The sequence below is a fragment of the Talpa occidentalis genome, unplaced genomic scaffold, assembly GCF_014898055.3.
Source record: "Talpa occidentalis isolate TD23 unplaced genomic scaffold, MPIMG_talOcc4v2.1 talOcc4.6, whole genome shotgun sequence".
Taxonomy (NCBI): Eukaryota; Metazoa; Chordata; class Mammalia; order Eulipotyphla; family Talpidae; genus Talpa; species Talpa occidentalis.
In genome coordinates, this window is record NW_023604972.1 from 20,256,746 (window position 1) to 20,262,745 (window position 6,000).

The 6,000-nt window shown below is 38.5% G+C and overlaps 1 long non-coding RNA gene across 2 annotated transcripts in view; it reads left to right on the plus strand.

Moving 5' to 3' along the window:
• Nucleotides 1-5,769, plus strand: part of LOC119260901 (uncharacterized) — a 17,827-nt gene extending 12,058 nt beyond the window's left edge. For both annotated transcript variants that reach the window (XR_008549215.1, XR_008549216.1), the window contains exons 4-5: nt 3,352-3,473; nt 3,992-5,769. This is a non-coding gene — a long non-coding RNA (uncharacterized LOC119260901). The remainder of the gene's footprint in view (nt 1-3,351; nt 3,474-3,991) is intronic.
• Nucleotides 5,770-6,000: the final 231 nt, after the last annotated feature.

Genomic DNA, 6,000 nt, shown 5'->3' on the forward strand with positions numbered 1-6,000 from the left:
TGCTGGGTCATATGGTAGTTCCAATTCAATAATTTGAGAAACCCCCATTCTGTTTTCCACAGGGCTGGACCAGTCTATATTCCCACCAGCAGTGTATAAGATTTCCTTTTTCTTGCCATTCTCAGCAACACTTGTTATTTCTGGTATTTTTGAAATGGGCCATTCTCACAGGTGTAAGACATTATCTCACTGTAGTTTTGATTTGCATTTCTTTTTTTAAAATATTTATTTATTTATACATACAAAAACTGGGGTACAGGCTAGAGATGCAAGGGGTGAGAGGATTCACCAGAGACAGAGTGGGGAACAGAACAGGCAGACTGAAATACACTGCTGAGGGGAGCAGCAGGCGAGACAGGAAAGGTTTACTGCATCATGTGGGTTGCTCCCTGGCAGGCTGGGGATTGAACTCGTGCTGCAGTGGCTGAGGATTGCTTCATAAGTTGTGTCTTAACCTTTTGCGCCACCAGGGAAGCCCTGATTTGCATTTCTTGATGATAATGATGACATATTTTCATGTGTCTATTGGCCATCCATATGTCTTCTTTAGAGAAATACCCATTTAGCTCTTCTGCCCATTTTGATTGGGTTATATGTTTCCTTTTTGATGAATCTTAAGAGTTCTTTGTTAATTTTGGAAATCAATCCCTTGTTGGATATATACTGTGCAATATTTTCTTCCATAAAGTGGATGTATTTTTTTATATTTTAGTGATAGTTTCTTTCACTGTAGAGAAGCTTTGTAATTTGATGTACTCCCAATGGTTTTATATTTTCTGGCAATAGTTTTATATTCTCTGGCAGTGTTTCCCTCACTGCCAAAGAGCAATTCACAAAGACATATAGGAAGCCTGTGTCACTGAGTATTTTTCCTGTTTCTTCTTGTATATTTTATGATTTCAGGTTTTACATTCAAGTCTTTTATATTTTGGGTTGATTTTTATGTATAGTGTGAAATAGTGGTCTAATTTCATTCTTTTCATTGTAACGGTCCAATTTTCCCAACAGCACTTATTGAAGAGGCTTTCCTTGCTACCAATGTATATTCTTGGCACCCTTCTAATAGATTAACTGTCCATGAGGTGTAGGTTCATTTCTGGGCTCTCAATTCTATTCTATTTGTCTGTGTATCTTTTTTTTTGTTGTTGTTGTTCTAGTATCATACAGTTTTGATTACTGTAGCTTCATAGTATAGGTTAAAGTCTGAAAATGTGATACCTTAATTCTTCTTTATTTATTGTCAGGATTTCTTTGGCTATTTAGGCTCTTTTGTGGTTCCATAAGAATTTCCATAATGTTTGCTCTATTTCTTTGAAGAATGCCATTAAAACTTTGTTAGGGATTGCATTAAATCTGCATATTGTTTTGACTTGGATGGCCATTTTTGATAATGTTATTTCTTCCAACACATGGTCAGGGAATGTTTTTCCATTTCTTCGTCTCTTCTACTTCCAATGTTGGTGTTTCAATCTCATCATCTCTGTATTCAGCATACAGGAAAGAGACAAGAAGTGAAGCACGCTTAGTCATATACTGGGAATTTGGTTGAATTTATACAGATCACATTTGTTCACATCTTATTTGCCATAACTCATTTGGGTAACCCTATTTTATCATAAGAGAGCCTCAGGAATATACCTGATCAACATCAAATTTTAAGGGGTACTATTACTAAAGGAAAATGGGAGGAAAATGGATAGAGGACATGAATCATGACTAGTTGCCCTCAAATTTGAAACAGATTTCTCCTTTTTACCTACATATCAGGTGTGAAGATAAAAGGTTTTAGGGGAAACTGTTGGGTTGTTGGTCAAAGTGAGGTTTCCGGTTACTCTGACATTTTAGTCATTTATGGTCTCCTTTACTATTATTGCTGCAGCTTATTGTATAAAAAACAGACATATACATGATCACTTCTCTCAGCCATATATAAAACCTGCTATCTTATGTATACTCTAAACTCTGGGTTAGTTTGTGTGTATCCCTTTTTTATAGAGATAGGAAAGTAATTAAATCAGACTTATTTTCTACTCCAATAGTATAACTCTTGCTTCCTACAAATAAGCTCTCTTAAAAATAACAGCTATCACATCAATTTTTAAAATTATATGCATAGCTCTAGGGTTATCTACAATTCTTACCTTAAAATGTTTAGCTGACTCATAACTTTTGCAACTTGAATATAGTTCAGAAAATGATGCATTGAACCTGAGCAAGAAATTATTGCAATCAAAAGTATGCTTTCAATTTGCTAAGCACCAATTATATTTCTCCAACAGTGCTCTCTTGGGCATAATAGTAAAATCTATCAAGCTTTCCATCTGGCCTCAAATTAATAAACATTTGCCTTTTGCACTGAATAAGACTGCAGTGATGCTAGGGCTAAGGAACCATGTGAGATATAATTATGAACTGTAGGTATTTGGCTTGAAGCAATAATACATTTGATTTTGTATAGGAGAAAGACACTTTCATTTATCCTACTAGGGGTTCTTCTTTCTGGACTACTGAGTATGAATTACTTCTAGAGGCCAAACATGTCCCTCAGTGAATATTTGAGCATAATTAAGAGCTGCCTCGGAGAGTTTGCCTACATTAAGAGTGTTCTCCGGTGCAAAATCAAATTTAAACTAATAGCCTTTCATGACTCTGAATAATCAGAAAGTGAGAGCCTACGTGTCAAAGATAACAAACTAATGCCACCACAGTGCTTTCTAGGCCAGCTGTGAAAGCAGCTGCCCTACTACCCTCACTCCCACTTCAAGAGTTGGTGGTCAACAAAAACACCTTCATAGGACAAAAGCTATTAGGGTGAGATTTTCCAGATTTCTGCCTAGTGCAGACTGCTAATGAGGATTCAACCTTGACTTTCTCAATGTTGGGGGTCCTCTCCATCAGAGGGGTGTGCACTGTGATTAGAAAAAGAGTTAAGAAAAAGCTAAGAGTACATAGACTTAGCCTGGAAGAGAAATCTCAGGGAGTTTTAAAGTAAGAGTTATGACAACAGCTGCAATGTATGAAGGCAGTGAGTGGGACAGAACATTTGATGTACTTAAAACTGAGTGTGATTCTAAGAATTAGGATGCTTAAATATAAGAATATATAGCAAATATTGGAGTATTTTGAAATTACTTTTGGTGGCTGAAATTTTGTCTACTGATTATGAAATTGTTGTGGCATTAATCAAGTAGGTACTAACTCAGTTACTAAACCTTACTAAAAGTAAGGTTTTACTTTTCCCTTAGCACCCTTTTCTCTGAAGAGAAAAGGAGCCAAATTTAACATCAGATTTCTCAAATAATGTCAACTCCTGATCTCAGCACCCATCACTTTTAAATCACATCTTCATAGGCAACTAAGCGAACAGAGTCTCCACAGGTTATACTGTGGGTGAGGTGACATCAGGGCCAACGAGAGGACCAGACAGGAGGACCAGACAGGACCAGGGAAGAGCTGGAAGTGCCTCCATGCTGGTGGGTGAAACCAGGACAATTTTACTTTCCTAATACGATTTAGTTAAATTCTGTAATATCCTTGCTCTCCCTTATCTGCTACAGCTTCATTCCTTTCTGTCTCATGTCTTATTGCTGCAGCTTCTTTGAGAAACGAGTCCTTGCAATCTCATTAATATGTTGACAGGTTAATTAAGTGGGGGAAGAAATGATTCATAATCAAGCCGAGCTGAATTCAGGTTGTGACCAAAACAGTTAGTTGCCTCCCTAGGGAAGTTCCTCGAACTTAAGAAGTTGCAGTTCCTTTGCCTATACAGTGGGGATAATGACAGAGACTGTCAGGGTTGTTTTGATGATTAAATGAAATAGCAATTATAAAGGCACCTACCCCATACTAAGTCCCAAATAAGTTCTAGCAATGTTTATTATCATTAGCACATGACCATGGTATAAAATAGTGCTTGTAGCCATAATTTATATTATCAACCTGTCTCACCCTCCAACTCTTCTTTCTCACTGCACCCTTGCCTTCTTCAAAGTCATATCCTAAACCGAACCTACCTCACTCAATACGTGCTACTGCAGAAGCCAGCGCAATACCACCTGAGGCCTCCGAGCATTACTCCTGCAGGTATCCAGCCCACCCAGCCAACAGCTGCTCAACTGCAACTCCTAGTCCCTCTGTCCATAATTCACAGCTTTTCCATAACACCACTGAGCCAAGCCTCCAATAGATAAAGTCCAGAGTCAATCAAAAGATCTCTGCATTCTATCCCTGGAGTTGGACACTCCCATAAAAAATAAAAACTCATTCAAATGTTAAATTTTCTCACAGTTTTCTAAGGACTTCTGAAGAAAGACACTAGAATTTTTTATATATTTTCATGAAATATAAAATTTTTCAAGGATAACTTTTAAAGAAAAACTTTAAGAGACTTAGTCTGATCCTGAAAAATCTAAACTATCTTACTCAAAATTATCTGACTTCTACTGAGAAAGGAGAATCCATGGGGAGCAGAGGACAGTAAAGCAAATTCACGAGGAATCCTTACAGCTATCTATCCTCCCTAAAATCCTGTCAGTGAGGTGGTGTTATCTCCATTGCCCAGACAGGACACTGAAGTTTAAGGAGAAGAGGTGACTAAGTCCACCAACTAGAAAATGTCAAGGCTGGACTCAAAGGTTAAAATGTCTGATTTCAAAGATCATTAAGGTGCAAAGCATCACAGCCAGCAACAGACTCAGCCCTGGAAGGGGGTCCTCCACCCACTCACTGAATGTCCAAGACAACCCAATAGAATAGTATTTGCAAACTGCGCATTTTCTTGGCTGATATTTCCAAAGTTTGCACCATTTACCCTCCAGCGTGCCAACAACTTTTTCATTGAATCCACGCAAAAGCCTGGTGTTCTGAGTCATGCTCAACTCAAATCTATTTACCAAACTCCCAGAGACTTTTTAAAATAATTTCACTGGTGTTACAACAATGAGAAAACGAGTTAGGAGAAGGACCTGCTGGGACGGCAGCTGGAAAGTGTCCTGAGCAATTACAGACCAGCAGCCTCTCTCCCTATTTCATTTTTAGAATCACAGCAGATTCACAGTTTGGTGGAGAAATATCAGAGAACTCGTGGAAAATCACCAGTGGGTTAATGAGAATGTCTCCACATTCCATGTGTTTTGTAACTCATGGTGCCTCATACCTGTTGCCACACCTGTTAGAGCACAGCTCTGCTCCCATATAACGCCATGTGAAAAAAGGTGAAGCTGGTTTTATTTATTAGAACAGGAAGGTTTTGCTCTTTATCTAATCAAATCATATAAACGGCTTTGCCTGGTCATTTTTTCAATAATATTGTTCCCTTAGTTTTCAACTGACAATGAAGATCTCTGATGATAAAGTAGACATAACTACTACTCAACAATCTCCAGACTCCTCTTCCATCATGAAGATTGTTCTCTACACTCTTTGGATTGCTCTAGGCCAGATAATCTGGATTGGCCAATGAAATGTGTGCTGACAGAAAGTATGCCACTTCTGGCCAGGGTACTTAATCATACTTGATCAAATTTCCAACTCTGTGTCTTCCCCCTGCTGCAGGGATCAAGGGGGTGTATGTTGATATGGAATTGCCATGAGAGTTCATTAGCCTGGAATGCTGAGTTGGCACATGCATGTCAGCTCCCTAGAGAGTCATATAAAACCACAGTAGCCACACCATGAGCAAGAAATAAACTGTGTGTGTGTGTGTGTGTGTGTGTGTGTGTGTGTAGCTACTGAAATGAACAGATTGTATATTTGCTGCAGCATAAACCAGCCTATTTCAATGTATTGTATTAATTGTGTTGTGTTTGGCTGAGAAGAATAGAAAACTCTATTGCAGTGGCTTAGAAAAGTAAGAAGCCTATTCGCTGGTGCACATCATAAGAAGGACCATCCTAGTGGGATGGTTCAGTAGCATATCCATGACCCAGTCTCCTTCCCTGTCATTTCTGATTATAGATTAGTCTTCCCGGGGTCAGATGGCCGTTGTTTCTCAAGGCATGA